The sequence below is a fragment of the Canis lupus genome, chromosome 3 (assembly GCF_048164855.1).
Source record: "Canis lupus baileyi chromosome 3, mCanLup2.hap1, whole genome shotgun sequence".
Classification (NCBI taxonomy): domain Eukaryota; kingdom Metazoa; phylum Chordata; class Mammalia; order Carnivora; family Canidae; genus Canis; species Canis lupus.
The window spans coordinates 80,463,692-80,475,090 of NC_132840.1; the positions used below are offsets into that span (position 1 = coordinate 80,463,692).

Genomic DNA, 11,399 nt, shown 5'->3' on the forward strand with positions numbered 1-11,399 from the left:
AAAATGTCAATGTTGGAAGAAGCTTCAAATAACTATGTGCATAGAATGGAACGAAAGCTTGGCATTATAGGCACCTGAGGGCACTTGGTGAGGTGTTGACATCAAAGATTCCTCTGAGGATCAATGCAGAACTTGACCAAATTACAGGCTACAAGACACAAAGTATTCTTTGTATGCCAATTAAGAATAATAGGGATGAGGATTTGGGGAGGGGAGAGAAGAAGATGGTGATCAAGTAGGAAAACCTTAGGCTAGCTTTGTCCCACAAACACAACTAGATAGGTATCAAATCATTTAAAATACCCCAGAAATCAACCTGAAGACTGACAGAACAAACTCTACAACTAAAAGGAGAGAAAAGTTCAAAGGAAGAAAAACCAGGAGACATAATTGACTTTCCTTACATAGAGAAGAAGGGAGAGACTTAAACAAATTTGTGAAGATGGAGGAATTTATCTTAAATGAAAGAACAAGGTAAGGTCATGGCCAGAGATATAAGCAAAACAGATACAAGTAATATGCCTGATGGAGAAATTAAAGCGACATCCATATGGATACTCACTAGGTTTGACAAAAGAATAGAAGATATCAGTGAGACTCTAACCATAAAGACAAAGGAGTTTAAAAAGAATCTATCAGAGATGAAAAGCACAACAAATGAGATTGGAAATGAGCCTGATGCAAGGAAGAGCAGACTGAAAGAGCAGAGGAATTAATTAATGACCAGGAAGACAAAGTAATGGAAAGTACTGAAACTGAGCAAAAGAGGAAAAGAATTCTGCAACATGAGAATAGGGATCCCTGGGTGGCGCAGCGGTTTGGCGCCTGCCTTTGGCCCAGGGCACGATCCTGGAGACCTGGGATCGAATCCCATGTCGGGCTCCCGATGCATGTAGCCTGCTTCTCCCTCTGCCTGTGTCTCTGCCTCTCTCTCTCTCTCTGTGTGACTATCATAAAATAAATTAAAAAAAAAAAAAAAGAGAGAATAGACTTGGGGAACTTGGTGACTCCATCAAATGTAATAACATTCATATTATAATAATCCCAGAAGAAGAAGAGAGAAAAGGGACCAGATTATTTCCTTGAAGAAATAATAGCTGAGAACTTCCCTAATATGGGGAAGAAAACAGACATCCAGATCCAGGAGGGACAGAGCACTCCAATCAAAATCAACAAAAGCAGGCCAACACTAAGTTGTACTGTAACTAAATTTGCAAGATATAGTGATAACAAAAAAATCTTAAAAGCAACAAGACAAAAGAAGTCCTTAATTCACAAGGAAAACCCATAAGGATAGCTCAAGATTTCTCAATAGAAATCTGACAAGCCAAAAAAAAAAAAAGAAATCTGACAAGCCAGAAGTGAGTACCATGATATAATCAAAGTGCTGAATGGGAAAAATCTGCAGCCAAGAATATTTCATCCAACAAGACTATCATTTAGAATAGAAGGAGAGATAAAGAGTTTCCCAGACAAACAAAAACTAAAGGAGCTCATGACCACTAAACCAGTCCTGCAAGAAATATTAAAAGAGACTTCTTAAGTGGAAAGGAGAGACCAAAAGTGACAAAGAAAAGAAAGGACCAGAGAAAATCTCCAGAAATAAGTATATACAAAGTAACAAAATGACAGTAAGTACAAATATATCAATAATTACTTTGAATGCAAATGGACTAAACATTCCAATCCAAAGATAGAGCGTGGATAAAAAAAACAAGACCCATCCATATGCTGCCTCCAGGAGACTCATTTGAGACCTTCAGACACCTGCAGTTTGAAAGTGATGGGTTGGAGGATATTTATCATGCAAATGTATGTCGAAAGGAAGCCTGAGTAGTAATACTTATATCAGACAAACTAGACTATAAAACAAACATGAGGGATCCCTGGGTGGCACAGCGGTTTGGCGCCTGCATTTGGCCCCGGGCGCGATCCTGGAGACCCGGGATCGAATCCCACGTCGGGCTCCCGGTGCATGGAGCCTGCTTCTCCCTCTGCCTATGTCTCTGCCTCTCTCTCTCTCTCTGTGACTATCATTAATAAATTAAAAAAAAAAAAACCAAACATGGTAACAAGAGACAAAGAAGGACACTATATAATCATACATACAGGGGAAAATCCAACAAGAAGATGTAACATTTATAAATATTTATGCACGCAACATGGGAGCACCCAAATATAACAAACAAAAAGCAACTGATTAATAATAATACAATAATAGTAGGGAACTTTAACACCCCACTTACATCAATGGACAGATCATCTAAACAGAAAATAAACAAGGAAACAATGGCTTTGAATACACACTGGACCAGTTAGACTTAACAGATGTATTCAGAATGTTCCATCCTGAAACAGGAGAATACACATTCTTTTTAAGTGCACATGGAACATTCTCCAGAATAGATCATATATTAGGTCATGAAATAGGCCTCAACAAACATCAAAAGACTGAAGTCATACCATGCCCCTTTTCTGACCATGACAGTATGAAACTAGAAGTGAACCACAAGAAAAAATGTGGGAGGACTACAAATACATGGAAGTTAAACAACATGCTACTAAACAATGAATGGGTCAACCATGAAATCAAAAAAGAAATTTTAAAACACATGGACATAAATGAAAATGAAACCTTTAGAATGCAGCAAAAGTGAGTCCTAAGAAGGAAGTATAAAGTAATACAAGCCTATCTCAAGAAGCAAAAAAAAAAAAAAAAAAAAAAATCTCCTTAACAACCTAACTTTATACATAAAGGAACTAGAAAAAGAAGAACAAATGAAGCCAAAAGCCAGTAAAGGAAGGAAATAAAAAAAGAGCAGAAATAAATTATATGGAAACTCAAAAAAAAAAAAAAAAAAGGAACACTAAAACAGATCAATGAAGCTAGGAGCTGGTTCTCTGAAAAATCCAATAAAATTGATAGACCTAAAGCCAGACTTACCAAAAAAGAAAACAGTAAGGACCCAAATAAATAAAATCATGAATTAAAGAGGAGAGATCACAACCAATGCCCCAGAAATACAATTTTAAGGGAATACTATAAAAAGCTATATGCTGCTCTTTGGGGTCTGTGGGGAAACAAGATGAGGAAGGGGACGTTATCGTTCAGAAAGCGTTGCAATAAGACGCACACGTTGTGCCGCCACTGTGGCTCTAAGGCCTACCACCCTCGGATGTCCGCCCGGGGCAACTGTGGCTACACTTCCAAGCAGAAGAGAAAGTATAACTGGAGTGCCGAGGCTAAAAGACGAAATACCACTGGGACCGGTTGAATGAGGCACCTAAAAATTGTATACCGCAGATTCAGGCATGGATTCCGTGAAGGAACGACACCTAAGTGCAAGAGGGCAGCTGTTGCAGTATCCAGTTCAGCTTAAGGATTTCAATGATTAGTCAAAATAAACGTTCTGGTTTAAAAAGAAAAAAAAGCTATATGCCAACAAGTTGGACAATCTGGAAGAAATGGATAAATTCCTAGAAACCTATAAATTACCAGAACTGAGGGGGGCTTGGGTGGTTAGTTAATTAAGCATCCAACTCTTGGTTTCAGCTCAGGTCATGACCTCAGGGTCATGATATCAAGCCCCTATTGAGCTCCACACCGGCCATGGGAGCGTAATTAAGATTCTATCTCCCTCTTCCTCTGCCCCTTTCCCCATTCACACACCCCATGTATGCTCTTTCTCTCTCTCTCAAAAAAAAAAAAATTAATTAATTAAAAAAAATTACCAGAACTGAAATAGGAAGAAATAGAAAACTTGAACAGACCAATAACCAGCAACAAATTGAATCAATAATCAAAAACTCCTAACAAAGGAGTCCAGGACCAGATGGCCTCACAGGTGAATTTTACCAAACATTTAAAGAAGAGTTAATATCTATTCTTCTCAAACTATTCCAAAAAATATAAGAGGAAGGAAAACTTCCAAATACATTCTATGGGGCCAACATCACCCTGGTGATGACCAAAACCAGATAAAGACACCACTACAGGGCAGCCCCGGTGGCGCAGCAGTTTAGCGCCACCTGCAGCCCAGGGCATGATCCTGGAGACCCTGGATCGAGTCCCACATCAGGCTCTCTGCATGGAGCCTGCTTCTCCCTCTGCCTGTGTCTCTGCCTCTCTCTCTCTCTCTGTCTCTATGAATAAATAAATAAAATCTTTTAAAAAAAGACACCACTACAGAAGAGAACTACAGGCCAATATTCCCGATGAACACAGATAACAAAAATTCTTAACAAAATACTAGCAAACCCAATCCAACAATACATTTTAAAAAATCACCCTTCACCATTAAGTGGGATTTATCCTTGTGTAGCAAGGGTGATTCAATATTAGCATATCAATCAACATGATATACCACATTAATAAACAAAAGGAAAAAAAAAAAAAACAAAAGGATAAGAACCATATGATCTTGTCAATAAGTGGAGAAAAAGCATTTGACAAAGTACAACATCGATTTATGATAAAAACCCTCAGCAAAGTAAGTTTAGAGAGAACATACCACAACATAATAAAGACTGTATATGAAAAACCCACAGCTACTATCATCCTTAAATGGAGAAAAACTGAGAGCTTGTCCTCTATGGTCAGGAACAAGACAAGGATGTCTGCTTCTACCACTGTTATTTAACATAGTAGTACTGAAAGTCCTAGCTACAGCAATCAGACTGTAAAAAAAAAATAATAAAAGGCATCAAATTAGCAAAGAAATAAAACTTTCACCATTTGCTAATGACATGATACTATATATAGAAAACATAAAAGATTCCACCAAAAAACTGCTAGAACTAATAAACAAATTTGGTAAAGTTACAAGATACAAATCAATGAACAGAAATCTGTTGTATTTCTAAACGCCAATAATGAAGCAGCAAAAAGTGAAATTCTGGTATCAAACCCATTTACAATTGAACCAAAAAAAAAAAGAAAAAAGAAAAAAGAAAAAGAAGCAGCTACTTAGGAATAAACCTAACCAAAGAGATGAAAAGTCTGCATTCTGAAAACTATAAAACACTGATGAAAGAAGTTGACGACGACACAAAAACATTGAAAGACATTCCATGCTCATGGATTGGAAGAACAAATATTGGTAAAATGTCTATACTACCCAAAGCAATCTATACTTTTAATGCAATCTCTATCAAAATGCCGATAACATAAAACTTAGGGCACGTGGGTGGCTCAGTCAGTTAAGCAACTGCCTTTGGTCATGACCTCAGGGTCCTGGGATCAAGCCCTGAGTTGGGCTCCCTGCTCAGTGGGAAGTCTGCTTCTCTCTCTCCCTCTGCCCCTCCCCCTCATTTGTGTGCTTTCTCCCTCCCTCTCTCTCTCTCTCCCTCAAATAAGTAAATAAAATCTTTTTTTTTAAAAAAGAGAGAGAATCTACTATAAAACTCATGAGCATTCATTGAACACAGTAATTAAATTCATTAATTTGCCATTTGTTGCTCCACAATTTCAAAAGGAAAATAATTCATATTGTAGGTTTTGAGTCCTGTGAAATAATATTTTTTGCAATGCTATATTCTCATAAGTTATAACTCACTACTATATTCTCACCTTATAAAATGTTTGTCAAGTGAAAGGAAACTACATAATCCATCTGTCGATCTGTTCATTGTGGTTGCTTCTGATCAATACCAAATAAATGTTCCTTTAACTGCAGTAGTTTGTCAAGAACATCTTACGTATCACCTGTATGGGAAATGAAATTGTCTCTTATAAGAACTATATTCATGCTTTCAAAAAAATTAGCTTAAGAAGGAATGCCTAATTTTCTGGGCTACCGGGTAATTTAGTGCAATTGTTGATAACAGGGACTCTAGGTCAGACATATACTGAATATATCCTGACAGTGTCTTTGCAAATTGTTTTTTTCCTTAGAAAACTTCAATACCTGTAAGACTCAGTTTCTGCATCTGGGTAATAAAGATGATGAAAATATCTAAGTGTTTTAGAAGATTTAGATGAGATTTATGTACATTGCTAAGCACTTGGAAAGTGCTCAAAATATTTTCAATTAGTATCTGGCTCTTAGTGTAATGAAAATGACGCTAAAGTTGGTGTGGGTTGGCTTTATACATACCTTACAATGCTAAATTTTGGTAGTTCAAGGGTTTGTATTATCGACTGTTCTTTCATCGATACCTTTGTTAGGCATGCGACATGAGTGAAGATTTTATTACACCGCTGGCAGTATCATAACTGAAAAGAAAGCTATAAAATGTTCTACTTTGATGTCTCTAATTCACTGAATAATATATAGTGTTATCCTATTTAAATTATTTATGTCCTTTATTTAGTTTTAAAAACAAAAATCAGGCTTCTTTTCTGGGGGGGGCAAGAAGCACAGACTGCCCTGAAGTGTCGGAACCCTAGGAGGGCTCCCAGGGAGCCTGCCTGTATGTTCAGATGGGCCAGCTCCCATGTTGCTTCTTCCCATATCTGCAGCCCTCCTGTTTCTATCTCTTCTAGAATTGATGTGAGCCGGGGTCCTAGGACCCACTTAAAAATCAGGGAAACAAACAAACAAAAAAAGACAGAAGGGCAAAATATAAAGTATCTATCACATTACTATTATAGGAGTTTTTGGTCAAATGGTCTTTATTATATTTTTCACCTCTCTGTTGAAAGAGAGGTTCATCATGTCTCTCTTTTTCTGTAGGTTCTTGAGAATATTTATGATAGGAATTTTAAACTCCTTGTCTGTTAATTCCAACAACTAGGTTGTTGGAAGATCTTTTTATACTGAGTCTCTGAAATTTTCTCCACAGTTTTACTTCTGTAGGAAAAGAAAATAAACGTATGCCAGAAAAGGTATCACTCAATGCTTAATACTAGCTAGTACATTAAAAACCTACAATTTTTCACTATTAAAATTTGCTGAATAAAAAAGTTGAGAGAGAGGTAGATAATAGATTTTATTTTATTTTATTTTATTTTATTTTATTTTATTTTTTAAGGATTTTATTTATTTATTCATGAGAGACAACAGAGAGAGGCAGAGACATAGGCAGGGAGCCTGACACGGGACTCAATACTGGGACCCCGTGATCATGACCTGAGCCAAAGCCAGATGTTCAACTACTGAACTACACCCAGGTACCCCGATAATGGATTTTAAATGAAAATGGAATCAAACTAAAGTATACTATTTTAAAATCATTTTTACTGAATATATTCTATCATGTTTTCAAATCAATTCATTTGTATTGATATTATATCACTTCTAAGGATTCATGGTTTTTTAGTATATGGATGTATATATTTGATTTAGACAATCCTGATTGTTTCTACTTTCTGACTTTTATCACCAACACTGCCATGAAGCTTGTTTCCTCACACATATATTTTTTGTCTTGTCTCATTTTTTCCCCAAAATTAAAATTATTTTCTTGTGAGTTTTTTAAAAATTGAGATATAATTAACATACAAAATTATATTCATTTCAAGTGTAAAACATCATGATTCCATATTGTAGATATTGCAAAATAATCATCACAATAAGTCTAATTAATATCCATCACCACACACACAATTTTTTTCTTGTAATGAGAATCTTTAAAATTTACTTTCTTAGTAACTTTCAAATGTGCAAAATAATATTATTAACTATAGTCACTCACCATGCTGTACACTAAAATATCCATGACTGACTTATTTTGTAATTGGAAGTTTGTACTTTTTTATTCTTTTCACCCATTTCATCCATCCCCTACCCCCACCTCTGGCAACCACCAATCTGTTTTCTTGTTCTCTGTATCTATGACCTTGTTTGTGTGTGTGTGTGGTTTTTCTTCATTTTGATTTTAGATTCCACATGTAAGTGAGATCTTATGGTATTTGTCTTTCTCTGTCTGACTTATTTCACTTAGCATAATGCCCTCAAGTTCCACCGATGTTGTTCTGAATGGCAAGGTTTCATTCTTTTTTTATGGCTGTATAGTATTCCATTAAATATACGTATTCCATGTATATGTGTGTGTGTATATATATATATATATATATATGGTTGATAAAGCTTCAAGTAGATGTATATGTATATATACATTAAGTATATGTCTATGTATACATATATGTATATACATGTGTGATTGATAAAGTTTCACCAGGTCAATTTAAGGAATCGTGGGCTCTTGGTATTGCCAGTTGTTCCTGATTGGCCCTTTGATATATGTGCATGTATACATGTACACACACACACACACACACGCATATACACTTTTGCATGTGGTCAAATCGATCAGTCTTGTCCTGTTTTGTGACGGATGTTATGATTAGAAAAGCTTCTTCTATCACTAGATTATACAAATATTTATAAATATTTTTAATATAATAGCTTAGAATAAGAGAGCACTTTGGGATTGTGTAGATGTTGGATCCAACTCCAGCTGTACAATTAACTTACTGTAACAATTAACCATTAACTAGTTGTAACCAACTGTATTTTCCAAAGATGGCTCCAAGGATATCTCCCATACCACAAGCTCTGCTACAACGTTGTTACTCTCCAATCAAAAAGTGGAACTTGGCCAGGCTTGTGGTTCACTTATAACCAATAGAATATTGCAGAAGTGATGAGGCCTGACTTCCAAAGCTAGCCCTTAAAATGTGAAGCAACCTCCACTTTGTTAGAATACACACTTCTGTTTAAGTCTGGAGGCTCCATGCTGTGAAGGGGCCCAAGAAACATGAAGGGTCCATTTGGAAGTATTCTGACCAACAGCCCCTCCCCTGGTGACATCACAACTTAGAGCAGCAGCAACTGTAAAGCCATATGAGTGAAGACACCTCAGAATGATTTCAGTCTCCAGTTCTTGAAACATCTCCAGACTCAGAGTCTTCCCAGTTGAGCTCCCAGACATCATGGAGCAGAGACAAGCTACCCACTCTCTACTTTCTGAATTGTGAACATAGTACTACACTGTCAATAAATTGATATTTTCATTCAGGAATAATACCTGGAAAACCATGTGACAGTTGTCAAATTACTAGACTTGTGTCCATATTTGTCAAGTTATCCAGTTAGCATCAGGAAGCCAAGCTGTTCTTCAGGTTTCTCCTCTATGAAATTGTCTTACAGTAGTAGCCACTTCATAGAGAATTGTGAAGATTAAGTGAGATCATACATGAAAAGTACTTAACATGTGTCTAGCACACTCTAAGAGGTCAAACAATAATAATCACAACAGTATTTAAAAGTAAGGTTTTCTGTTTATTACATTTAAATCTCTAATATATGTGAAATTTACTTTGGTCTAATGTGTAAGATTGTATGAATTATTTACCAGTCAATTCCAAGTTAACACTTAGATTATTAACCAGATTACTGTCTTTTAAAAGATATGTGAAGAAAATTCTCATGCATCTTTATGTGCATATATGAAAAAAGAACAGGTGCTTGCTTATCAGAGGATTGACACTTGGGGTGGTAGCATATGGATAAAGAAATTTTCACTTAGGTCTTACTGTGCTCATTTGTTCAAGCTGGAAAATGGGACTAAGAAAGAGAACCCCAAGATGGGGTGAACCAAAAGATCATCTCCCAGGTTAGGGCATGTTTCTCTAGGCGGTAAGGAAGCCTTTCAGTAACCCTATACAGCCTGTCACTCTTAGATGCCAAACTGAAATGTCATTTTCTAACCTAACTTCATCTTGACTTCGAGCTCCATTCCCAGTGATGGTGGGGAACAATTGGTCTTCTCAGCATACAATTTTGAGGCGGGAAAGTGGAAGCAAAAGAGGTCAGGGGGAAACTGTTAACATGAACAGTCAGATCTCATGGAAAAGCTCTGGAGCACAAAATACACCACAGACTTAGTCCATCTTGATGGAAGGAGTCGGTCATTTATTGGTTGAGGTCTATGCTTAAGTTGGGAGCTTAGCATCTGGGCAAGGCAGCCCCCACTTGGTGAGGGCGAATCTGCAGAGTAGTAAATAGCTATGAGTTGCCATGGGCCGACACTCAATGCAGCTGGGTGGCAGATGTACCGATCAGCTAGGAGGGTTTGGGCAGGGCACCCAAACCAAATGAAAATCATTCACTATGTAAAAAATAATAATAATTTCAGTGATCTGATGCTGAGAATGCCAACAGTTGCTCTCGGACCATTGAGGAAAGATTTTATAACAAGAACCCTCTTCTTGTTCAACAAAGCCAAGCTTTTCCAAACATTGTTTCACAAATATTTTTGAAATCTCTTTTGAAATCCAGTGCAAAACAATGATCTTTCTTTCTTTTTTTATCCTCAGACTGATGTTTCCCATCCCCATGATTCAAAGGGTGAGCAAGCCCGTATACAACTAGGAATAAAAATATGTTGTTTCCCTAACTCAAAATATCCATGTTACATTGGCCTTTCCAATCAGCTTGCCCATTTTTAAAAGGTTGTCTTCATGTCTGTTTATCCCGACTCTGTAAAATTCCAATTGAGAATTCCTCAGAAAGAATCATAATATCAGACACAGAGCACGCCAAACTACTCAAGTAGAGGGGTGGTTGGTTTATTGTTAAGAATTTTATGTGGACTAATAATGGAAGAAAAAGCTATGGAAATCCAGAACCAGGAACTTTGGTATGCCGCATAAGGAGAGCATGCCAGGGTTATTCTGTATCCAAGGAAGCTTCACCATCTTGGCCACATCCCACCACCAGTTCTACTCCATTTCTCTCTGCCTATTTATTTCACTCAGTGTCTTCTGTTCCCACCACTACTAACTTCTACTCTCTTACATCCTCTGTTTACTCATAACTTCAGTTTATATAGGAAACTTTCTAACTACAACACTACCCATGGCATCTCTGTTCATTCTATTATCTTCAACTACCATGCCGTCTGCTTGATTATTCACGTTTTCCCCTTCATTCTCCCCCTCCCCCCCCCTTCACTCTTATAAGGAGTGCTGGTCATCCTTGCACAAGGTTTCCATTCCCAATTAAATCACCTAGCTCAATCTGGTACTGGCTGGCCAGGGCCCTGGTAATTCAAGCCAATTTCACCTACATCAAATTATCTCTCAAATCTCAGTTTCCACAGACTGAAAGGTCCTTACAATTTTCCTTGATGCTTCATCCTTATGCCTGTCCGGTTTTCTTTCTGCCTGAGATTCCTCTCCTCCAAGAGCTCTACCAAAAAAATATGGCTCATGTTGCCAACAAATTGGGGAGCCAGAGTCGTTCCTCTTTTATCTCCATAACTCATGGGCAAAAGGAGAGCACCAGGAGGTGTCAGGGCTAATCCAAAGAGAATCTCAACTCCAACCAGAGGAGTGGATATAGATGAGCATAAAGTATGGCCACAGAGTTCTCAGTGCAAGTTTGAGATTATTTTGCCCAATTCTTTGCATTACCATAAAAGAGATAATAAATTAAAAAAAGAGATAACAAATA

The 11,399-nt window shown here is 37.1% G+C and overlaps 1 pseudogene; it reads left to right on the forward strand.

The window, feature by feature from the left end:
• The first annotated feature begins 2,908 nt into the window (after positions 1-2,908).
• On the forward strand, positions 2,909-3,700 carry LOC140625581 (large ribosomal subunit protein eL37 pseudogene; annotated as a pseudogene).
• The last annotated feature ends 7,699 nt before the right edge of the window (positions 3,701-11,399 follow it).